Source organism: Felis catus, chromosome A3, assembly GCF_018350175.1.
Source record: "Felis catus isolate Fca126 chromosome A3, F.catus_Fca126_mat1.0, whole genome shotgun sequence".
NCBI lineage: Eukaryota > Metazoa > Chordata > Mammalia > Carnivora > Felidae > Felis > Felis catus.
In genome coordinates this window covers 40,832,066-40,858,371 of record NC_058370.1, presented here as the reverse complement: position 1 = coordinate 40,858,371, position 26,306 = coordinate 40,832,066, and the positions used below count along the sequence as shown (strand labels likewise).

Below are 26,306 nucleotides of genomic sequence, written 5' to 3'. Positions count from 1 at the left end.
GCAATGCTGCAGTAGGGTTACACACATAAGGATTTCAACTGCCAGGAAGAGAGAGACCTGAATAGAGAAGAAGGTTGTGCATCTTAGGCCAAAGTCTTCGGTCAGTGAAGGTGAGTGTGCAGAAGGTTAGTAGATAACAGGGGAGGCAGCCCAATGGCACAAATCTCAGAGGAACAGAATTTTCACAAGCAGGTAGAGTAGCAGCCCTCTGAAACATCCAGGAGAGATCAACTGCCCTCTTGGCCCAAAGGTTGGAGCAGGTAAGAAAATAAATAGCACCTGCATGCCTGATCCTGCTGTAATTGTCACACACACCTTGTGCTCCCTGGTACAGTTTGTTAAAGATTTCACATCTGTCGTTTTATTAATTATAATTTGTTTTAAAATGTGTCTTCTTATCTACATAGTAGCATTAAAAACAATCTTGCCAATTAGATTCCCTTTAACCATAACATAGAATGATGAATAAACAAGATACTGAGAAAAGATCAAATCAAGTAAATAAGTTAAATGTATTTTGTATAAAATCAAAATCTTGTTGATAAATTTCTATCAAGATGTTCCCACTGGAGGGGAAAGACAAATAAACCTAGAATTATTCTAAAAATGAACACATCAGTACAGCATACCTACTATATTTCAAGTACTGTAAATGTAGAAATACTGTATTGTTGTGGAGGTTGGATCTCCCTGTACATTTCCAAATTTATAGCTACACCCACCCAACAGGTGTCAAATCTAACACATGCCTATCTAAGCCTTGGCGATGGATAAATAAGAATTGTTTTAATCCCTCTCATGCTTTGTTGTTCAATATATACCCTTGTAAGTATATTACAGTTAATATAAGAGGCTCTAGCAATTATGAGTTTATTTTTCACCCTAATAAGACACAGTTCCACAAATTCACCAATGCCTGGGGTTATTCTTATGGTCTGCCATTTTTAGCATGGCTCTTCCATCCTAATGTTCTCTACCTCCATCCTCATAAGCTGAATTCCAATCAAGAAGAGGAAGGAGCAAGAAAGCAGGGGCATTGCACTTATTAAAAAAGAACAATTTGCTAAAACCCCCAGTAAATGCACTTAGATAGCATTGCCCAGAACCATGGCACATAATCACAGGTAGCTGCAAAGGAGTCTGGGAAACATGTCTTAAAAAAAAAAAAAGCTGGGTACATTGCCATCCCAAATTAAATTGGGTTTGCTAGTAATGAAGAAGTAAAAGTAAAAGTGGGTATTTCACCTATAACTAGCAACATTTATCATAGGTATATAATATAGACACATATACATATATATACAACTAGTATGCAAACATATTAAGGACTAAATTATAGAAAAGATTAGAACAAATACTATTTCTTTTTTTTTTCCTCTATGTACAAGCATTACAAATCTATTAAGAGGATATGCCTTGGGATATTAGTTTATACTGCTCTTGTATTTCTCTAGTAATATTTAAATATCTCATGCCTCTCATACACATTGGGGATTAGTCTCAATTTTCAAGGACTAAGATACCTAATTAAAGCAGAAAGCCTTACTAAATCACATCAAATTATACCCTTTGGGGGCAAAAGGATGTACAGCAATGAAAGACATATATACAGTGTCAAATTAGTTCTATTTTTGCATTTCTTTTTTCTTTGCTCTTCCCCTTTTTCCTAAATACATCTTCCCAGAAGAACTACCCTTCCCTCACTCTTCAGGGCTTCCTTCCTCTTAACTGCTCATATATTCACTCTTTCCAATTTTGAAGGTTTTTGAAATATCCAAGAAAAATATTTGATCTCAGAGATATGAAAGGAAAGATTTTGTCTTCAGCCATCCTTATGAATCCCCCAGTCTTTACAGATTTAAAACATTCCCGGAGCACTAATACAGGAATTTTTCACAATTTTATTATTTAAAATATTTATAATTCTCAATTATGCAAGTAATGGGCAGCTTTATTGCATTTATCATAGCTCTAATTTTTGCCAGTCAGTGTGCTTACTATGTAGGCAGTTTATAAAATGGAAAGGATATACGCAGTCAAGTTTATCTTTCAACTCTCCCTTGTATTTACTGCACCTTCAACCAGCCAGGTTCCAGGGATGAATATCTACAAGTGCCATCCATGCAATACCCTGCCCAATGAAGAGAACCTCAGGAAATGTAATGGGTCTTCCTTGACCCATAACATCTGTGTGGCTTGGACCGCTGCTGAGAGCCTGAACTCCATTTCTCTTGTCAAGAGAGGTTACTAAGACCTAGAAAACATCCCAAAGGAGTGTGAGGTGGATGAAAGGTATGGAAGGGAAGCACAGCTCAGAAAATGACACAGCAACAAGTCTTACTAGCTCAAAAAGATAAATTCTATTTAGGGAATGTAAAGCTCATGGCATCAGAGACTTTGCAAAGCCTTTGCTAGTTCCAGGCTTGTAGGATGTCCAGCCCCAGTTGTTAATCTGCATCTTGGCCATCTAATCCATTATTGAGATCATTTCTTCAAGGTTTCCAGCTGTGAGCTGGGTCACCTTCGTCTGGCTCTCAACTGTACCTCGTGGACACTGTATCTACACTTTCTCTATTGTTATCTATAATAGTCTCAGAGCCCTCAGTTACTCTTACTGATAACTTATTAAGAAACCTGTGTGATATATTCCTAGCACTATTCTAAGCAAAATATAACTTAATCCTCACAAAGATTCTATGAGGTAGTTACTATTATCACTACTATTTTTCTCATGAAGAAAACACAGAGATCAGGTAATTTGCTCAGCATCATTTAGTTAGTCAGTGGTGGGTCTGGAATGACACCCAGGTTTTTTGGCTCCAGCCTTTAACCACCAAGCAATTGTGTCCCATCTCATTGTACTAAGGAGCCTTGGCTTTTATGTTGTCAAATTTTACTGATCAAGAAATTCCTATGAAAGCTCCTGTGAAAGATGGTTGTTCAGCTCTGACATGTATTACTTCCTTCCTTGTGTAGGAATTTGTTACCCAAGTTTGTTACCCAAGTCATCAATGGTGAATCTAATCTTGTATGACTGGTTTCATGTCCAATAAAAAGGACAGGCAGAAGTTGAGATCTCCAGTTAGGAGAGTGCTGTTATTTCTCTTCCTTCTCTCTCTCTAATGAGACACAAATGAGAGATCTGCAATTTGGCCTCTCTATTCCATTAGCCAGGATACTGGCTAAAATTTGGAGGCAAACCAGCAGGGTTGTAATACCTCAGCCACCCTTGGAAACAAAGTCACTATCATAGTTTGGCAAAGCATGGTGAAATGTTCCAAACTCACATGTTTTATTTTAGTTGAAATAGAATTGAATAAATAGCCAAAGCCAACCTGTGTGATGGCATCACAATGGAGAGAAAAGTCAGAACCAAGGAACGTGCATCTTTTTATCCACTAGGCAAGCAACTGCCTTCAAAAGTTCCTTATTCCTTCCTTTTGTCCTCAAGCTAATCAGGACTGCATACCTAGCTTCTCTTACATGATCAATTTTGACCTAAAACCAAAATGTTCTGACTTCCCATTGGATAAGAGGCACACAACTAGGCCCTGAAGATAGAACAGTGAGCTGGACACAGCCTCACAACAGATGGTTCAACCATAAAATAGCGATATGAGTTCTAAGAAAAATTGTGTGATGGGATTTCCAGGAGAATTAGTCAACTAAACCATGGGGTTATGAACGCTTGCAGAAAGCAAGAGATGTCTAGGCTGGGGAGGGTGTCCCGAGGCTCTGTGTTTCTAGCAGTGCCTGGTTACCTAAGCAGGAAGTAAATTGGGAGCTGCCTGCTACACTGGCACAGTCTGAAAAAACACACAGACTAAGCAAAAGAAAATAGCTTTATATTTTATAGGTTATTTTATAGGTTATTTAAACAGGTTTAAATTTAAGGGGGAAATATAGAACTATTCTAAGTCTTTAGCAGAAAAACTACGTGGAGGAAACCCACTTTCTTTTCAACTTCCCAACTTCTTACATAGTGGATTTTCTTGGAGCAAAGTGAGCATAGTTCTTCCACAGCTGTTTCTGGTCATTTCTGCTGGTCACTCTGTGTGGTGGTTTCCACAACTGCTGGGTCACCATAGCAAAGGCAACATGAAACTATGACCCTTCTTGCTGTGGAGGAAGACCCACTTGCGACAGGGCTGGGATGCTGTTAAGCCCCAATTCAGATTTTCTTTCTTTCCTGGGAAGAGGGCCCTCTTACATCTTCTATTCAAACAATGGATTCATGCTATTATATAGGATGACCATTAAATATCCATTTCTCAATGAAAGAAAAGCCAGTCATGAAAGGCCTAAATGTGGAATGGCTTTATGTAGACAACCTTAGTTTTAGAAACAAAAACTTAAGTTTCTGATATGCTTTAATTTAAAACATTTGTTCTTTCCAGAGAGAAAAGAATTTCATCATTTGGATGGCTCCTCTCTCTCTATGCTAAAGACTAGGTAACATACATGAATAAGAGGAAACGACTTCTAAAATTATGTAAGTCCTAGAGAAATAATAAAATGACTAAAGAGACTGTTCATGAAATGTGAAGGGAAACAGAGTGGACAAAATAGAATAGTACTCCATGCTATATATAGTGAGGCTTCTGAGGCCAGGTTTATCTTTCTTTTTGGGAAATCATGACAAGTATGCAAGCAATGTATCATGCAGTAAATCAGCGTCTGCCACCTTCTTCTAAAGAGTAGCTGTGTTTTATTCCCTTGAAGCTTAACCAAAGGTGAGACTACTGTAGGTATTGCCAATGAAACCTGTGTATCCAGGCATATAGAAGAAGTAGGCTCATAGTACCCAATCAGTAACTGTTGCAGACAAAGTGTATTGACTATCTACAAATCCATTCCCTCCTTTTTATGCATAACAAAGCTCTGTTTGCTTGGGCATGGAGGTGTGTCCAACACAGGAGAGATGACTACCCCCATAATGCTGGAGTGACTTTGTGACACAATTATAATGAAGTAGAAGTAGAAGACTGCTACAAGCTCTGGGTAAACATCTGCTTTTCCTATTAAAAGCAAAGATATGGTTACTTGAACACAATTGTGATAACTGGAACAGCAGCAGCCATGCTATCCCCAAGGAGTCACATCAGCACACTAAAAATGACACGGCAGAGAGAAGATGTTTAGATCTTTCTTAACAGTGTTGAGCAGCTGTACCTACCCTGGACAACCTAACTCTGGAATGGTGAGAAAATTGTTATGTACAAGTAAGTTTTTACTCAACACAATAATTCTATTACTCATATCCTTAGAAGCATATGTGAGAAGAGATGAAGAGCATGCTCTTCCTCCTCCACGCCCATCACCACCCTCTCACCCCTGCCTGTGCCCCAACTCCCACCATGGAGAGCAGCCTGTTAGAGTAGAAAAATATCTGGGTTGGAATAAGAATACCTGGGTTCATTCCAGCTACATAACCTAATAACAATATAATACTCTCAATTTCTTCTATAAAAAATCAAGACTATGATATGAGTTAACAGTACATTTGCCAAATAACATAAAAAGTGTTGGTTGCCTTAGAGCCTCAGTAAATCAGAAAGTGGATAGGGTAGAAAATCTCAATCAATCAAAAAAGTAGATGGGGGTAGGGGATAAATAGCATTTTTTAATTCTCTATGGATAAGCTTCAATGTCACCCAGTTTTTACCACCATATTCTGCATTTCCAGAATATCTAGTCCCCTTGTTATCTTATTAGTTTAGTCCTACTCAGAGTTACTTGACCTTCACTATGGGCAGGTAACCAAAGCTATCTATATTTTGTAGACTTCTTGTAGCAAGAACTAGTAGTTCTTCTCTGCTCTGGGTTTCTTAAATTGACATATATAGAAGAGATATGACATATAATTTTACATATTGGAAAGATCATTTCTCTATGCCCAACATTTTTTTTTCAATTGAAAATGAAGTCAGCAGTGCAGTTGGTGAAGGTACCCCTGTTGTTTAATCCTTATTTAATGTAAACCAATCCTCATGAGAAGACACTGGAAGGATCAACTCCCAATACAATGTGCAGATTGAAGCTATGAGTTTCCATTAGCCTTATGACAATTTACACAATCAGAACTAATCTCAAGAACTAATGCAACTTAGATCTTCTTTTGCTTCTAAGATCCACCTTGATTTTTAAAAGCTATTATGAAAATACACCTAAAGAAAACACAAGAAACTAAAATTATACCTACAATAAACATAAGATGTGAGTACATGTTACATGATATTTTTTTACAATTCTGGTTGTTTTTAATTGAACACTTGTTGCTCTAACTAAATGGAATTCACTATGCAAAGCAGACTGCTCAGGCAATTGAGCCATCTGACTGGGAAATTCTTTACAGTCTTTATAAAAAAGACAGCAATCTCTCGCCTTAACTATGTTTTGTCAGAGCTTTCAACTACCCTCTGGGAAATTCAGAGAAGGCATAGTCAGCCCTGGTGTCTAGATGTGAGCTCTTAATGAAGGAATGTATTGTTCTGCTCTCCCACTCAATAGAGCACGGTGGGTGGGTTTGCTTCACGAAGACTCACTCACCCAGTGGATGACAGGCAATGAGGTGTCCCCAGTTGGCCCATGATTAATAATAAGGGCACACTTAGAAGAGCAAAGTTGCACATGATAGAGTCTTACACAGACTAATGTCCCCAGCAGGAAGAAATCTTTTTCTAATGAATTCATGTTTTCTTTACTGCTATTTTGTCAAGAGGCCATGTAGTACTGAAACACAAAGCTAACAAAAACAAATATATATTTTTAAACACCATTAAGAGCAGCATTTTACTCACAGCAGTCTGCATTGATTTTGTCAAAACCAAAACTGTCTCTGAGCCTCAGTTTCCTTGTCCTTAGAATAAGATTATAGTAAACAACCTCTAATTTTCCTTTCTCTAATAAGGTTCTGTTATGGAGCCCAACACTCTCTGATTTAAAGAAGACTTGTTTCTTTACAGTTACTGAATTGAGGCTGAACATTTTTGTGTCAGATACCATCTGGGCTATGTAGGAGTTGTGAGACTTTTACCAAATTATCTAGACTGTCTTAACTTTATTTTTCTCATCTATAAAATGGGCATAATAATGGCACTTCATTCATGGGGTTATTAGGAAGCTCTAAGTAGATCTTACCTGGAAAGCACTTAGAATAATGACTGCTGTGATACAGACTCAATACATGTTGGTTATCTTCATTATCACAGAAAGGCACCTGTGGTCACTGATACTGTGGGATTTAGATTGCACCATGGACTTCCCTGACCAGAAAATTCTCCCCTAGCCCTCTGCCAAGAGTTTTACAGGTTGAAGTAGATGTCTGTGAATTTAAAACAGCTTCTTTTAATATGTAAGTACTCCTGAAGGATGAACAAATTAAGCTACGCCAGTAATTCACTCTTTGATGTATATTATTTTATTATGTCCTCTGGCTAGTTGGGGACAATGTGCCGAGAGCCAGCTTGTTCTGGGGGAGGAATGGAAGAGAATTTATGCAATACCAAGCCACTCTGGATGGCATATGGGGGTGGGCAGCACAGGGCCAGAGAAACTGGCAGAGAAAAGAACAGCAGGCAGATGAACCAGACACCAAAAATGACTTGGTCTAAGGCCAGACTTGATTCTTGAAATAGTAACCTGTTACTACTTTGAGGCAGGAACCAAGTTCTGTTCATCGGTACACCCCAGAACCTAACACAGTAGCATAGTAATAAGAATATAGGAGCTAATCAATGTGTTAAATTGGGTATCAGTGCACAACACCCCACTTCTTTTTTTTCTTTTTCTTTTGTAAGTAAATTCTTACTGGATCACAGCCAGGCCCATTCGTGTGTGCACTATCTGTGGTTGCTTTTATGTTCAATAACAGATGTGAGTAGTTGTGACAGAGACTGCATGGCCTGAAAAGCCTACAATATTGGTTATTTTTTGCAATCTGGCCCTATACAGGTAAAGTACACCAAACTTTGCATTAAATAATTGATGAACGCATAAGTGAATGAATAAACATAATTGTACAATTTTTTAAAACACATTTCAAAAAAAACCTAATAAAGACAAGACGACTGGCCAGTTTTTGCTTTAGGACAAAGAAAATGGTAAAAACAGAGAAGAGACAGATAAGTAGAGTTGGAAGCTCACTACTGCTAAATAATGAACCACATTCAAACCCACTCTCTTTAGCATGTACTTGTGTTCTGTTTATTTTCAAAATCTATGTTCAAAGCATTCCATGTTTGGTGGATGAGGTGGGGGTAGAGTGTGGTAAGAGTAATAAATAGTCAAGGACAAATAATATGAGAACTTTTCCAGGATTTTATTGTGGAATCAAATCACATAGCAGAGAGAATACTTTTTATTTACCTTGCTAATTTCTGCACTGCTCATCAAAGGAAGACAAGTTGAAAGGGTAATTAGTATACTTGGTGCACCTGGAAGACAGGCACCATTTTGTAAAGTAAGTACTCCTCAGTTGGGCATTAGTAACCACTTGAACCCTATGACCCTGAAGAGATTTGGGTCTGGAATCTTTGCTCCAAACTACTCATTAAGTTTAATCTACAGTGGACTGCCAGATTTCTCTAACTTTGAGCCAGAGAAAACCAAGAAGGGATAAAAATAAAGAAGCCATTTTACCAGCAGGAGCACTGTTGACCTCATAACTTGATGACTTTAAGGAGTGTTTGGAGTTTGAAGTAGAAAAGTAGAACACACATGTGAGATGTTCTGTGGTTAAGAGTTTGGACTGACTTCTAAATTTTTTTTTAATATTTATTTTTGAGAGAGAGACAGAAAGCGAGTCGGGGAGGGGAAGAGAGAGACGGAGACACAGAATCTGGAGCTGTCAGCACAGAGCTGGACGTGGGGCTCTAACCCATGAACTGGGAGATCATGACCTGAGCCAAAGTTAGACGCTTAACTGACTGAGCCACCCAGGTGCCCCTGGACTGACTTTTAAAAACTTAGTTATTGTTCTCCTAAAGCAACCCCAAATTGTGTGAAGACAGTCCTTCAGAATAACTTAGACTAAAAACTATGGTGACTTTATGTGATGGCTGGTTTATTTGGTTCCTTAATCTGCTTTTAATATTGCCAAGTTTTAATCAGACTGTGCTATGAAGATGAAATTAAGATGTAAAACAGGATCAGTATGTTGACTAACACTCTAAATATCACAACTCCTGGGGAAGAGATGGAAGCCACAAAAAGCTGGAAATCCTACCAGCTCCTGGGAAATAAGCAAAGGAAGAAAGATGTTGCCTTATCCAAGGAATAAGCCACTGCCCTTGCCCCCTGGCTGATGTGAAAAGAGACCCAAATTGTGGCCATTGCCTTTTTTTCTTGTTCCAGTATGTGCTCCTAACTCAAAGGGAAACCAGTTTGTTTCATAAAGAGTTCCATATTTTTTTTGTACCAGCTATATATCACATTTGCTTTTACTTCACTGAAGAGAAGTTCTTTTGCTTTCATTTAAGGAATGTTTTGTGAATGGCAACAGGAAGGTAGGTAATTTCAAACCACAAGCCTCTGGCCAGAAACCCAGCTCAGAAGTTTCTCCTTCAAACTTGTTTTATTCTTTCTCTTCATCTTTGTCACCATCAAAACATTTGCCAGGGACTTATAATTCAGGCAGTAATATAAAGGGAGGGTCAGAGACAGGTGTTTGTGCAGAGGTATATCTGTGTGTGGGGGGGCGGGGTTTGGCAGGAGGAGATGAAAACATTACTTACAGAGAGAATCCTGTTACCAAATACTCAAGAGTGGTCAAGAAATAAAACAATGCAGGCTTGCCTTGTTAGAACAAAGAGTGTGTTAAAGGACTTAGGAGGGAAGAGTGATTATGGAAGACCTTATATTCTGGGCTAAGAGGTTTATACTCTATTCTGAATCTAACAGAAAAACACTGAGGAATTTAGAGCAAAGGCTGATTTGGCCAAAGTAGTTGATTAAACTAACAGCAGACTTGGAATGGAGTTGAAAAGAAAAATCCAAAGACAGGAAGAAAAAAGTCTCAAGAGTTGGGAGGAATGGTAGGAAAAGGCCCAGAATTGAGTGAAAAGATAGATTTCTCAAGGATAATAAAGGAAAAAAGTCTGGGACTGATTTAGGATGAAAAGACAGCAGAACAAAAGATAACTTTGATATTTTGAGTCCAGGTGACAGGAAGGAAGAATGATGAAACCATCAACAGAAATGGAAAAGTCTAAAGAAAGAGTCAAATTGCAGAACAAGATGTTGAGTTAGATTTTAGACAGGTAGAGTTAAAACTTTGTCACCATCTTTTCTCTTCCCATCACACACTTATTCTAATCAGTGTCATGAGATAATCAAAGATGATTTGGCTTATCATGGCACTGCATTACCCAGCATGGCAGTGCCATTAATCTACTGGCAAGAGACCATGCCACTCTTTTACTTCATGTCAATTTCAGGAACATGGAATTCACTCTTTGCCACAGAAGAGGAGGGGAAAGTTACAGTAAACTCTTAGACAGGTAATTTGCTTCCAGACAAGGAAAAAGCGAAGCTGTATGTAGATATGGCTTCCTCACCCACTGCTTTTCCAGCTGCTTTGCCAGGGCCTCCATCTTGCAGTCCCTGACCCCTCTCAGAACGACTGTGAACTGAGCAGGTGGTAAGATGTGTCCTAGAAAGCATTTTTCTTCAATATAAGTTATAACTTTGTACTGTACAATTATTTCTTATACAATAGCAGAACAAAAATTTTCTTATTGATGTTCTTTCAAAGAAAAAAAGCAAATAAAGGAAAGAGGAAGAAAAAGAAAGAAAGGTATGGGGGGAGAGAGGGAGGCATGAAGAGAAAAGTAAAGAAAGAAAAGAGGTAGGGAGCAAAGGGAAAAACAAGAGAACAAATAGAAAGAGAAAATTGAGTCAAGGAGAAAGGAAGGCACGAATACTCAAAACAGAATTAAAAAACTTTTTAAAAAATTAGGTAAATCACTTTCATATCTCTGAATCTTCACTGTTCCTATTGGTAGAGAGGTATAATGATGCATTATTATGCACCTAAGGGACAGGAGATGAGGTGAAATGATACTAATTATGCAAAAACAGAAAAGTAATTGAAAAAAAGTCTAACAATCTTAAAATGTGAATATTAAAAATATGGAATGATCAAGAGCCATATTAAAAATTAAAATAATAAATCACATTAAATATGATATTAGTGTCACATTATTGGTTTTTTCTCACACTAATGGGCAACATATTCAAACACTGAATATTAATATCACCTATTAGAAAACCAATCATAATAAAAGTCAATGATGGTGGATAATTAGGTATTAGCGAAACCAAGCCACACTGGCAGAAATAAGGATTTTTTTAGAATACAAAAAGATATTATCTTGTAGTTCCTCTAACTAACAAAATTTCCTTTGGGTGATAAGTATATCTGAGACCAGCTCTTAAGTTTATAATAACTTATCTCTTGCACATTATCTACATTTACTACATAGCAAAGTTAATTAAATAACCTATCAGGAATACCTCTCTCTTCCCATTCCATATTTTTCCACTTATAACAAACAAAACGAAACAAAGCAAAGATCCTGACCCCAAATACAAGATAATGATATAAAAGCAAAGTTTGGGGACTGACTTACATTAGATGAGGGGCTAATAGCCTCTGGGCTTTCTTTTGTCATCAGAGATCAACGTGTAACTATAATTCTTTTTTTCTTTTTTTTTTACTTCTTACATATAGGTAAGTTTCATAAATAAAAGGGACCCTTCAAAGATGGGCTTTTCTCTTTTAATTGACAGACCAAGACAATGGTATGTAGCTTCCAAGAGGAGCTTACATAAGTGAAAAGAAAGGCAAAGACATTAGATAAGAGAAAGATGAAGAAATGAGCATTTAGAGGGTTAATGGAAGACCTTGTTGACTCCCCAGGAACCTCCTAAAAGCCCGTCTTGTAACTTCCATCCAACCCTGGGGGAGGGGAAAGCCCGTCCCTCTTCTTAGAAATAAATCCTCATATGCATCCTCAAGATATGAACTCCTTTTGACTTTGGATGTGGCTGGGACACTTGCCTTCTTTTGACAATGCCAGTTCCACCACTGTAGACCTTGTCCATATTCTACACAGCTCCAAGCACCTATGTAAGAGCTTACAAATGCTAACTAAGAGTATGAGCTCAGCTGTGAAATAATGCAGTCAAATCCCAGCACACAACTTTATATCTCCAGACATCCTTCTCCCATTTTGTACTGCCACTAAATATGTTACTTTCTAAAAGGCAACACATAAAAACAAGTGCACTCATTGAACATTTGTTTGTGCTAAAATGTCTAGGGGGATTCCTAGATCCTACTTTAAAAAGGTTAGAATGATCCCTCAAATCTTATAAGCAGATAGGAGTCTTTCAGCTGGTGAAGCCCAGTATTTGTTAGCACACTTTTATTTACTAGTAATAGAGTTTATCTGCCATCAACTTATTCTATTATCCCTTACTGGATGATAGAGAGCTCTGGCTACTGAGCTCCTATCTTTTCAGTTCTCTGATTTAAATAAATCTGCTTTGCAAAAGGTTAAATTTATATGACCAATTAATCAATTAGGAGCAGTTTCATTTCAAAATGCCTGCTTATCCAAATGTTCCATTTCTGGTTGTTCTTAAAATGTAGAAAGTTTGAAATCTATAAAACTTTTTCCAAAAGATTTTTATGATGTTGTTAACATATCTTACTTAAAAAACAATTTGTAAATGATGGATAGAAATCAAGGGCAGATCACAGATACCCATTGAATTTATAGAGAGCTTGGTATTGTCCACCCTCCAGTAATGCATTTACTCATTAAACAAATAGTTATTGAGCACTGACAATGTGCTAGGAACTATTCTAGATGCTGAGGACACAGCCTATAAGGTGTCAGTTCTCAAGGGATTTAGGTCTTAGCAATGAGAGAAAGCAAGAGAGAACGAAGAAAACGATATATAAGCAATGTTATCTTAGATAGTAATAAGCGCTAAGAAAAAAAAATGAAGCTGGGAAATGTAATCAAGCTAAACTTGGGCAGGTGGGGAGAAGGGGGCCATATTTGATAGAGTTCAAAGAAGATCTTGCTGAGAAGCTCACACTTGAGTTGAGACCTGAATGATAAAAGGATCTGGGAGAGGCATAAGACAATCTGGGAGAAGAGCGTTTTAAGCAGAAAAAATAGTAACAGCAAGAATGACCATGTAGTGAGAATGTTTGGTGTATACGAAGAACAAATAGATGGCCAGTATGGCTGGAATAACATAAACAAGGTTGAGGGTGGTAGAAAATGAGTTTAGAGAGCAAGGTGACAGTCAGATGACATGGGCCTTTTCAGCCACAGTAAAGTATTTGGATTTTGTTCAAACTGCGCAGTGCTTACTAGTCCCAGAGCCCCTAGATATAGTTTAAATCATCTTTACTGCTCTTCTTGAGGGACTGAACTACAACGGTCTATGGGAAAATAATAACACAGTTGTTGGATTTTCAGGACCATATCTCACTCCTTTCAGTATGGGCTTTTTTTTTTTTTTTTTTTTGCTTCCTTTCTTCCTATAGCTAGAGTAGGGCCAGAAGGAAGTTCATATACTCATCAATTCATTCAGTACTCAAAAGAATCATTGATGAATGAATGAATGAATGGGAATCAGAAGTATACAAGATTAGCAAAGTTTCTGTCTTCATGGCATAAAACTAGTTAGGGGTAGGTCATTTAGGAGTAGACTAGAGGAGGTAAGCAAAAGGGAAAGAGTGCTCTAGATATCACTGGCTTTTGGCCAATATAACTTCCCAAAGTGCTTTGGATCCTGGAGACAAATACCCCGTCATTTCTTTTCTTTCCTTCTTCAGTCCTCAGGGCTGAGTGGTGGAACCATGGATCAGCATGTGTCTAATTGATTCCATTAAGAATCAGGTCTGAGAACAGAAGGAAGGGGTTTTGTAGGAGCAGTCACTCCAGTTATGGTGAGTTAGGAGGAGTACTGGTTGGCTTCTTCATTATGCTCAAAGGAAGGAGGATTTGTATATCTGCCTTAAGGCCCTGGAGGAGCCCCCAGAGATCATGGGCTGGAGCTGAAACATTGACCCAAACCTCAGGGGAGACAAGGCTAATCTTTGGCTGTTTAAGTACACATTGGTAGTTAAAATACTAGAGGACTCCTGTGGTAGTGGTTCTTAAAGAGCTACTTCCCCAAGCTCCCTAAATTCCCCTCAAATTGCCCAAGCTATCCCAGGTCCTCCCCTGGAATGCTCATGATTTACCTTATTCAAGCAACTAATGGGACTTCTAAGACCAAGACCTGGTTTAGCACTTTAGACTATGACCATTATGATTGGTCAGTACCTGAGCTATACCTGTTATTAAGTACTTTGAATATCAGATTTTTGAATATGGAGACAGACTCATGGGCTTAGCTGAGAAAGAGCCATAGTCCTCAGAGATCCCTGGGACACAGTAAATTTACCATGATATTCCTGGTCATGAGAGAGTCCCTTCAGTGTTTTAACAGCAACATGCATTTTTATCTCTCTTTCCTTTCTTTCTATGTTTGCCCCCCTCTCTCTTACCTCCTTTCATTTGCACACACTGTTTCCCACTCAGGACCCCCTTCCTTGACCTCTTCTTAGAAGCCTTTTCAGACCATCCAGGCTGGGTTAGTTTAGAGAAACTCTTTCTCCAATAACAGCTTAAGACACCCCCACGTTTTCATTCTTCACACGTTATTTGAGTATTGATAACTTGTCTGTCGCCCTGGCCTGTAAGGTCTTGAGTATGAGGACTTCATATGTTGTCCCATGACCTGGTACAGAGGGTAAACCAAAACCAAAACAGAGAAGAGCCTGGAAAAATATTGGAAGGCAGTGTAGAAAAGAGAAGGAATGGAGGAAGGATGGAGCTAAGAGAGTAAGGGAAGAGTTAAATGGGCTGAGGGAAAGAAGGGTGAGTGGAATGGAGAAAGGAAGAGGGGGTGAGAGAAACAAAGGAAGCAAGAACGAGAAGGAGAACAGGAGAGGAAGAGAAGGAGGAGAGGCAAGAAAGGAAGGAGCAATGGAAATAGAGAAAAGAGGAAGGTAAGGAATATAGAGGAGAGAGAAACAAGGAAGAAGGAAGAAATGGAGGGAGAGGGGAAGAAAGTGAAAGATGCAATTGACTTTAGGGACCTTTTCAGAACAGCAGAACACCGACTGAAGAATGACGTAAGTCTCTGCTCATGCTAGCATTAGCTTCTCACTTCACAGCCATCAGATTTCTTTCTGAATAACCTTTTTATGAGCTATGACTGCACTCTAAGTCTTTCCTAAGCCTAACTGTATTATTTCTGCCAGTCTGGCTTTGTTTTCCCCACATTACTGTGAATTTTGATTAGTTAGGGAAACAGGCTTTACTCAAATAATAGTTGAACTGAATTGTTCCTATCTCACTATGTTGAATGCTGTTTTCTTTTCCTTTAATGATTTTCTTATTTGGAAGGATAGCAGGGGGAAATTAAAATAATTTTTTTTTTTGAGAATAAAGTTTCCTGTCAGAAATCATAGACAAGTCAGCCAGGGATCACTGATTACAAGAACTGTAAAAGAATAGATGTTATGAGGAATAAATTAAACACTTCTCAAGCTTTTTTGTTCAACTCTAACTCAATAATAATTGATTTTCCAATGATTTGGTCAATATGGCCCGAAGCACCACTTTTATTGTCCAAAGGGGAAGAAAATGAATAGGGCATTAGGCCCACCTCTGGAAGGAACATACTCTGTTACTAACATTCTCACCATTTTAGCCAATAACTTTAATGCATTCCAAGGGGGCTGAAATTATAATATAATTATTGGCTAAGCTATTACAGCTACAGTGGAGTTTTCATCAGCCCTGGACCCAGCAATTCAGGATCACTTCCTGACACTGGGCTTTTGAAGATCTCAATAGTACTTTTAGTGATTTCCATTGAAATCATTATGGAATTTCCCAAATGGTCACTTAAAAGTTGTATTGCTCTAAGTGGTTTGACCTTGGCAGGTCACTTACCCTCTCTGGTTCTTACTTTCCTTATCTTTAAAGTGAGGGATTTATACTAAATTATTTTTAAGGTCCCTCCCAACTTTAAAATTCTGAAAACCACATGGAGTAAAACACAAGAATACAGTAGAAAATGATCTAATATATTACTGGTGGAACTTACACTATTATTTAAGATCTTACAGATATAATGCAGCTTAGGGCAAAGGTGATGAAGTCTACTGTTTTTGCCAATAACTATGACATGTAATCTATTTTGTTTAAGACCACTTCTACTGGGACAGCACAGAAAAAAATACAGATGATTTATCACTTCATGGCTACTTCCTGGTCATATCTAGATAGCTGTCATCTCCCTGCATTAGGTACTCACTCCTGGAGTCTCAACATCTTAATTTTTGTCAGTGTGGGGCTAAAACAGAGCAGTCTTTATGATCTTTAAGTATCAGTTTGTAAAAAACCACCAAAGATTCTGACTATGTTGACCTAGTAACCTTATAGAACAGACTGTCATTTATAGAACTACTCAAGTTTAAAACCTGTTATTTTATGCCCAATTAAGGGGAGTTTATCTTTGGCATTTTCAGGAAAAGAGACTCTTGAGGATACATTAAAGTTTACCTAAAGAAATAATTTTAGGATTAAATAGATTCAAAGAGCAGTTGGCTAAATTCACCTTCACTGTACAGACATAAATTTAAGTAAGAGTGGATTTCTCTTTAATGGAAAGAGACCAAGAATAACTGATGGGAAACAAATAAGGCCATAATAATTCACAGAATATTAATGGACCTGTCCAGGGAGAAGTTAATAATTTATGTCAGTCCATGTATCCATTCTCAAGAGGATGTTAAGACAGGTCTCAGGGTAGTCCTTAGACACTAATTTCAAGAACACGTAGGAAAATAAACAGACAAGTATGTCCCCATGGTTTGCTCAACTAATCCAGACCACACTGAATTATGCAATCATGTCATTCAGTATTCATACCCTTAAAATACGACTTTGCCTCAGGCCTTCTCTGGGACACCATTTTTAAATAATTTCATTTATTTCCTGCTACAGACAAATGGATACATTATATTCTGCAGGAAAATGTTTTCCATGGTTTGAGTCCAAAGAGTAGTCATCTTATTCCAAAACTCAATGACCTCCACCCTTTAGGAGGTCAAAGTTCTATCCTATTGAATTAAAAATTACCCATGACATATTCTTTTCTTCAGAGTATTTGCATGAACTTGAATCTGTCATGTGTAGATACTATCTGCCATATCTACCCTCCCAACTCCAAAGCTCCCCTTCTCTCCCCACCCTCTGTGTGCATTTGGAAAGGACCAACCTTGGAAGTGTCTCCCAAGGCCCTATTGATTACACAACTTTCAGAATAGTCTCTATAGCTGTTGTTCCAACATTTTCTTTGTCTTTCCTGTACTCTGATTTAGTAGTCTGATAAATTCCTGTGAAATATTATCATAGCTTCACAGGGACTTGTCAAGTCAGAGGGCCAAATTAAAGGAAATTCTTACTTTGCCTAACTAAAACCAAAGTGTAAACTAGCCCAGTTTTGGAAAGATCCCTTGACTATTTCCCAAGATGCAGGTGAGAGTAAACACCAGGAAAATAAGTTTCTTGTTTGTTTTAATGATAGCATCACCTCTTTAAAGAGATACACTCATGTTGGCCAGGACAATTTTATTTCATACTTTTTAAGTGTATTTATTTCTGAGAGAGAGAGAAAGAGGAAGTGAGAGAGAGAGAGAGAGAGAGAGAGAGAGAGAGAGAGCAGTGGAGGGGCGGGGGTGGTGGGCAGAGGATCTAAAGTGAGCTCTGCATTGACCCCGAAGTGCAGTTTGAACTCACGAGCTGTGAGATCATGACCTGAGCTGAAGTTGGACACTCAAGTGACTGAGCCAACCAGGTGCCCCACTTCATATTTTAATTGTAAAAAATCTACTAATTTAGTAATGATTTGGAAGACACTAAATAACTAGCAGTTTTCACAAGTATAGGCCCTGCCTCAGCAGTTGGCACAGTGCCTGGCCTATAGTGGGAATTCAACAAATGTTTATAAGATGAATGCATGGGTGAACTAAAGAATTAGCACCTTAGGGTATGCAAAGGTTTATAAGATCCATCCTTTGCTTTCAAGAGGACTTCAATCTTAAGAAGTTTCACCTTGTTGATTGGAAATATTTTTAACTGAAAGCCAGAGTTTAACTCTCAAAATAAAAGGAGATATTCTTGGATTTGTCTTGGGCATATCCAGAAAGAAAGTTACAAATAACCAACTGTGCTACCTGAAGTTTATACACTATAGATTAATGTCCATTAAGAACTAAGTTGAAGCCATGGTGCTAAGACAAAGCCAACATGTCATTAAGAAGGGCATGCAGTTCTCAAAGCCTCCATTCCAATGTTACTGAATGCATGAAATTTATGGAGTACCATTAAATGTTCCCAGGCAATTCTGAAAAATAAATGTTTTTGACAAAGCAGAAGTACAAAGCATTTACCAGATTTTCCAATTCTCAGAAAAAATGGCTGTGTTGCCCCCAAAGCTAATTAATGGCCACTTTTTGAGATCAGAATTTAAGTAGAGATATATTAATAAAAGAAAATCCACTAAATGGAATGGACCTGGATTACCAAAACCAACATACTCTTGTAACTCCTTTCATGAAGAATAGACAAATGAATTTGAAGATAAATGTTTCTGCTCAACATGAAACTTATGAATTGTTTTCAAAAGAGAACATACATCATACTTCATTTCTGGGAAGTGCACCATGACAACAGAAAACACAAGCTTTCCTGTAGATCAATGCTGTGCGTCTGCATGCAGAGGACTAAAAATAATAAGGACAAGGAAATCCGATTGTTTGATGCTCATGAAAGCCAGTGAAATATGTTCAGCCTCATCCATTTTTCTCCTTAATAACATTAAATCTAAAAAGAACGTCATGGCAAAGTAAAGTTGAAACCCTCACTCGGAAGCAAATGGACTCTAGGTGAGTTCAATCTAAGCTTGTACTAACTGAGGAAATAGGTGAGCTTAAACTCTCCAAGTCCCTTAAAAAATAAAAAGTCTCTTCCTCTCAGGGCTGCTTTAAGGATTAAAAATACAGTGTGAGCACCTGGGTGGCTCAGTTGGTTGAGCCTCCAACTCTTGACTTTGGCTCAGGTCCTGAGATGGAGCTCCATGTGGGGTTCTGCATGGACCCCACAGAGCCTGCTTGGGATTCTCTCTCTCCCTCTCTCTTGACCTCTCTCTCTGTCTGTCTCTGTCTCTCTCTGTCTATGTCTCTCTCTCAAAATAACTAAATAAACTTTTAAAAAATGCAGTGTCTGGTTCATTGCAGGTATTCAATACATGTTAGCCAACATCGACTCACTCTGACAGGGATTAACAATTTCTTCCTCACGAGTTTATCATTAAACATGTTTGGGAATTTGTTAGAAAATACTTGGGAGTTAAATTTTTGTTATTTTCATAAAGCTTGTGTTCAAATTTCAATTTATTAAAATTTATTTTTCTTCATTCTACCTAAATTAAGCTCCTACCATCTATGGTTTTCCAATTCTTCATTTTAGACTAAAGATTTCATGTAGCTTTAGCTTTGTCTATTTGGGGGTGGGGGGTAAATGCGGAGCTAGTGCACAAAGATAAAAATCTAAAGGCCATTTGTAAAGCTCTACGTCATCTAAGGGCTTCTCTGTCCATGCATATTTCTGAATTTATGCTCTTCCTTTCTTCTCCCTCAGATTCAAAGGACTTAAAGAATAGAATTGCTTAACAATATCTCTGTTCTTGCCTCATTTTCTGTCTCCCTCTTCAGGAATCTAGTACCCTATTCTAATCACTGACTATATGTTGTGCATACATGTGTAGAACGCCTGCTCTTCAATTTCACTGATCAAAAACCATATGAATTGCTTTCCCACATGAAAGTGGCTCCTCTTCCAGATCCACCCATTTCTATTCTCCTTCTAATGATTCAGAATTGAACAATTGTACTTCAATTTAAAAAGATAAAAAAAAACCACAAAAAATAGAATTTTCTCATTCTTTCTCTTTCTGCTATCTGAGAACATTTATATTAAAGGTAATTTGCATATATGTCTTCCCAGAGGCTGCTTCATCATGTGCCAATAGAAGAACCAATGATCTATCATTCATTCCTTTACACATCCATTCATGCAACAGATATTTACTTAGTGCCCCTATGTTCCAGGTCCCTGCTCTCTTAAAGCTTTCAACCTACAGTGAAGAAAATAAATGTACTAAATAAATATAAGTGGCTCATTGAACAAGAATGGCTTATAGGGTTCAACCATAAGGCAATAATATTTTTGTCTCCCACTATCTTCTTTATCCTAAGATATCCAGGCTTGTGTAATGGTCAAATGTAATCCTGATTAAAAATTGAGGAGTTGTTCTTACCACAGATAGATGTGTCATAGGGGCAAGCCAGTTGCTGGGGAAGGAAGGAATAGAGGGATGTTTTTGGTTTCTTTTCCCTCAGTCTATGCTTCTCTTCCTCCTCCCTCAGCTTGTCCACTTGGTGACAGACATGAGAAAATGGAGAAGCAAAGACCTACCATGTCTGATATTGTCACAAACTGGCAATATGGTCTCCTATTCTGGGAATTCAAAGTTGCCTCCTTCTCTTTGGGGCATATTAAGAGTTCTTCAGTTCAACTTCTTCACAAGTTGAAAACTTCTCACCTGGAATTCTCCTTATGCAAAATATATATCTCCTTTGGCTCTAGAAATCCAAAGGTCATTTCTAGCTTCTTTATACCAATTCATTTTACTCATCTGGGCAATCCCCTTGTAGAGGATCTAAGCTGATTCTGTGCCTGAGCTGCCTCATGCGAGGCCCATTGTGGTCCACAGGAAACTCTTACTCAGACTTTGCCCCACATCATTGGAGATGCTGGCAAGTTTCTCCAGAAGCAACTGTTTCTTTGCTCCTCCTTTTACAGCAGCCAGCCAAACTTATTTCTCATCTTTTAGATTTTGCAAGAGGAGTAAGATACAAATTCACAATATCCCTCCCTGACTGTGGGGGACAAAATCTATGTTCTTTTAGTGGTCTCAGAAAAGCTCCCCTTCTTGACTTGAGGTGACAAAAGAAATAACCTGCCTTCTTCTGGAATAGACAGTGGGTGTAGCACAGTGCTGTGCTGGTAAATGTTTAACAAAGAGCATCTGGGGAAAAAATACATATGCATATACACATAAGCATATTATAAATTTTAATGCTATAAAAAGGTATAGCACATAATTTATAAAAATAATAAAAATATAATATTATATTGTAAATTCCACTTGGACAATTGATTCTCATAGAATTATTTAATCTATTTTTGCCAGGCCTTTGTATCTATAGCCAATATAGACTTGCAACCAATAAAGTTTAATTCCAACACGAATAGTAGTTGATATTTTTATTTACATTAATAATATGAAATGGAGATATGAAGAAGTATATCACATACCTCAATAAAGCTGCTTCTTTAAAAAAAAAGTATAAAGTTCTGTTATTCTCAATAATGTGATTTTTTTATTGAATTAGATAATAGTTTTGGAATACTAAAAGATATTTCTTCAATTCCTGGGTTATTCATAAATGTAACAATACTGTGATGTGAAAGTCTGTGTCTCCTCCAAATTTATACACTGAAATTCTAACTCCCAAAAGTGATGGTATTAGTGGGTTGAACTTCAGGCAGTGATTAGGTTATAAGGGGTGAGGCCTCATGAATGGGATTTGTGGTGCTATAAGACAGATCTCATGGAGCTCTCTAGCTGTTCTGCTTTGTGAACATGAGATGTCTGCAACCCAGAAGAGGGCCCTCACCTGACCATGGTAGCACCTGATCTCAGACCTCTAGCCTCCAAAACCATTAGCAATAAATTTATGTTGTTCATAAGCTACACAGTTTGTAGTATTTTGTCACAGCAGCCCAAACAGACTAAAACAAACAGCTACAGACCTAACATGCTTATTTTAAGTGTAGTCTCCATTATTAACATGTACTCAATTACCTTAAGCTGAGACTATGAACAAACAATAAATCAAGCCCTGACTTACAGTGTTGGCCAATTTCTTGGTATAAACACTTCCACTGTGGCTAATTTCAAACACCAATGCAACCTCACCAAAAACAGAGTTGGGAAGACATGCACAGCAATACACTACTGTCTATGGTATTTCTACCATACAGATACAATACGCATTAGTAACTACAAGAACACAGATAATAACAAAACATAATAACATAATCAGGAAGTGATGAGTTTTGCATGTGTATTATCTGTTTTTAATATAATTTACTAATTATAACTTTATGTAATGTATTATTTTTATGTGAGAGAGAGAGAGAGAGAGAGAGAGAGAGAGAGAATACAAGCAGAAGAGAGGGACAGAGGGAAAGAGAGAGAGAGGGAATCTTAAGGAGGCTCCACCCTCAGCATGGATCCCCATTCAGGGCTTGAACTCATGGCCCTGGAATCATGGCTCCTGAGTTGAAATCAAGGGGTGCCTGGGTGGCTCAATCAGTTAAGCGTCTGACTTTGGCTCAGGTCATGATCTCATGGTTTGTGAATTCGAGCCCCGTGTCGGGCTCTGTGCTGACAGCTTGGAGCCTGGAGCCTGCTTCAGATTCTGTGTCTCCTTTTCTCTCTGCCCCTCCCCAACTTGTGCTCTGTCTCTCTATGTCTCTCAAAAAATAAATAAATGTAAAAAAAAAAAGTTTAAAAGAGTTGGATGCTCAACCAACTAAGCTACCCAGGCACCCCTATATAATTTAACTTTTAAAAAATATTTATTTATTTATCTTTAAAAGAGAGAGAAAGATTGCAAGCAGGATAGGGCCATAGAGAGAAAGGGAGAACAAGAAAGAATCCCAAGTAGGCTCTTCCCTGTCAGCATGGAGACTGACTCAGGGGCTTGATGTCACCAGTTGGAGATCATGACCTGAGCTGAAATCAAGAGTTGGATGCTCAACCAACTGAGCCACCCAGATATATATATATATATATATATATATATATATATATATTTATATAAACTTAAATATTTATATATTTCTATAAACTTTATATATTTCTATAAACTTAAATATTTATATATTTAAGTATATATATATTTAAGTATATATATATGTGTATATATATATATATATATATATAGTTAAGTTTATTCATTATTTTTGAGAGAGAGACAGAGCATGAGCAAGGTAGAGGCAGAGAGTAAGGGTGAGAGAACATCCCAAGCAGGGTCCATGGTGACAGCACGGAGCCTGACTTGGGGCTCAATGTCACCAACCGGATATCATGACCTGAGCCAAAATCAAGAGTCAAACACTAAACCAACTAAACCACCAAAGCACCCCTAATTTTTAGTAATAGCACTCTAATGGCTACCAAAGGGGGGAAAAACAACTCCCTAAATCATCTCTCAATCTCCATTTTTATCATTCTTTAATTTTGTCTTTGCAGGCAAGAAATTATTAGTCATCCACCTGATTCCCAGGTCCCACTCTGAAACCTTATTTACATCTGGTTTACTTTGTAAAGCCATATTCCCCAATAAAAACTCATTCTAACACTCTGCTACAAAAATAAATGAATAAGATGACTTCAAATAGTGATTAGTGCTCTGCAGAGTTTTTTAAAGGTGGCATGATAAAGAATGACAAATAGGAGTTATTATTTAGAATATGTTGTCAGAGAAGACCTCACTGAAGACATGCCATTCAGGTTAAGAACTGATTGAGAGAAAGAAGCTAACTATGTGAAGATATGGAAGAAAACGTTTCAGGAAAATGGGAACAGTGGAGGCTGTAAGAGAGGATGTTCAATCTGCTTTAAATGTACTTTGAGCATGGTAAATAACAGTGTAGGAGAAGAAATCAGAAAGATAAATGGCCAGGTATGCAGAGCTCTGTGGCCACTGTTAAGTAGTTTGGATTTCATTCTCTGTGTCAGTGGGAAACCCTGGAGAGTTTTAAGAAAGGGAATGACCTAATCTGATTTAACTTATCAAATGTTTTATATGTTGTTGTTTAGAGAACAATTAGAACTAGGCAAGAGTGTAAAGCTGAGTGACAAGCTAGGATTCTCTTGCACGAATTCAGTCAAAAGATAATAATGACAAACTAGAGTGCTGACAATGGAGACAGAAAACAGTGAATAAATTAGACATATATCTCCCAGGCAAAGCTGAACACGATTGCAGGTGAATTGAATGCGAGATGCAAGGGAAAGGGAATAAATGAGAATGATGCTCAAGTGCAAAGCTTGAACAAGGAAGCCAATCATTTGTAGAAATGTGGGCACCTGTGGTTGGAAAAAATGGAGAAAATAGACTTTATTTTTATATGCCTGGATAATGCCAAGGCAAGGCCAAGAGGAAATGTCAAGTTGAGAGTGGCATATATCAAATCAAACCATGTGAAATTGTCCCTTGGGTAAACCAAAAATGATCAAATACTAAATATTTCATATGGTTTAATTTAATATGCATGCAAAGCCCAGTGGGAAGATCAAACATTTGTGAGGATGCTATCCACTTAATGAATTGTGTGTTTAACTGTTGGGTTGTGTGTTATTTATAAACATAAAATACCATCTGAATATAGTTTATCATGGTGCCACTTATAGCACATTCATATAAAGTCATACCCATTCATATAACTGATAATATTATGACAAGTCAACATCTACAAGGGTTGACGCTTAACCGACTGAGCCATTCAGGCACCCTTATTTCTTCTTTTAAAAAATAAACTTTTCAGACTAAAGGAAGACTATATAATCATTTAATCAATGGTGTTTGGGAACATAAATGCATAAAATAACCTATAATACAAGATACATTATTATAAGTATCAGTATCGTTCCAATACATTCATTCTTTAACACCCTACTCTGGGTTAAAGGAATTTCTTCACGTTTATGAGGGCCAATTTAGAGTTCACACGCCTCAGTGGCAGCTGAGCACCATGAAATGAGAGCCACCGTGCAGCTATCTTTGCAGTTTCAGAGCTGGCACATGTGTTTTCTCCTCTCAGGGTACTGGTAATTTGCCAGTTTAGAGTAGAGGTAATATTATGCATCATTTGTGATTTTGTTTTCGTTGTCTTATATTTTTTTACTTTCCTGTTTAGGTTTCACTCATATAAAATTTTCAAGTATATAAAAAATCAAATATTGCATGTACTCTGCTAACTGTTGAGGTGGTTGTGTGCTATTAATTTTGATAGTAAATAAATTTTTGACCTAGAAGGACTTACATGGTGACAGTTTATTTCTTCTTTTATAGAATTCTTTTTAAATTTATTTTAGAGAGATAGTGTGTGTGTGCAGGAAAGAGGGACAGAGGGAAAGAGAGAGAGAATCCCATGCAGGCTCTGTACCATCAGCACAGAACCCAATGGAGGGCTCAGAGCCACAAACCATGAAAACATGACCTCAGCTAAAATCAAGAGTCAGACGCTTAACCGACTGAGCCATTCAGGCACCCTTATTTCTTCTTTTAAAAAATAAACTTTTCAGACTAAAGGAAGACTATATAATCATTTAACCAATGGTATTTGGGAACATAAATGCATAAAGTAACCTATAATACAAGATACATTATTATAAATATCAGTATCGTTGTTCCAATACATTCAGTCAGTCAAAAATCTCAATTTTTCCTTAAAGTATCTCAGGCATGTGCATCTATCTGTTCTCCACTATCAGTGTAGCATGGCATTTTTCCTCTTGCCTGGCTTACCAAAGCTGCCTTCTATTTGTTCTCCCCACCTCCCATATTACCTCTCCCCCTCCGTAATCCTGCCACTCCCATCTTCTTGTCCTCATTGGCATCATCAGTGACTAATGACACTATATGTGTGGCTCCTCACAGACCTGTCTATAAAAGGCTAGGTATGGAAGTATAGCCACTCTGCAAATATATTTATCCCAATGTTTGTGAAGCAATTGAAGGAAAAATGGTTTTTTTTAATTCCCTAAATTATAGGCCAGTAAGGAGAGCGATTCTTTCCTTACCCAAGAGGATGATGTAGTAGGGAAAATGTTCCCATTCTAGAAACATTGTTAGACCATGGGCATTTTTTATGGTGTTCCTTAAATGGATTAAATGTTTGAATTTTCAGAGGGAGTACTTGGGAGCTAAACATAATGAGAAGCCCTAATTCCTTCATAATGAAACAAAGTCATGAGTTTAAGGGTTTCCAGATATCACTTTTCAATTTTATCTGGAGTTAAGC

At 37.7% G+C, this 26,306-nt stretch overlaps 1 protein-coding gene across 1 annotated transcript in view; it reads right to left on the bottom strand.

Annotated features, from left to right (window-relative positions):
* The window catches only part of MACROD2 (mono-ADP ribosylhydrolase 2), a 2,026,389-nt gene that overhangs the window by 599,205 nt on the left and 1,400,878 nt on the right, over positions 1 to 26,306 (bottom strand). The gene's annotated exons all lie outside the window — the stretch shown is intronic.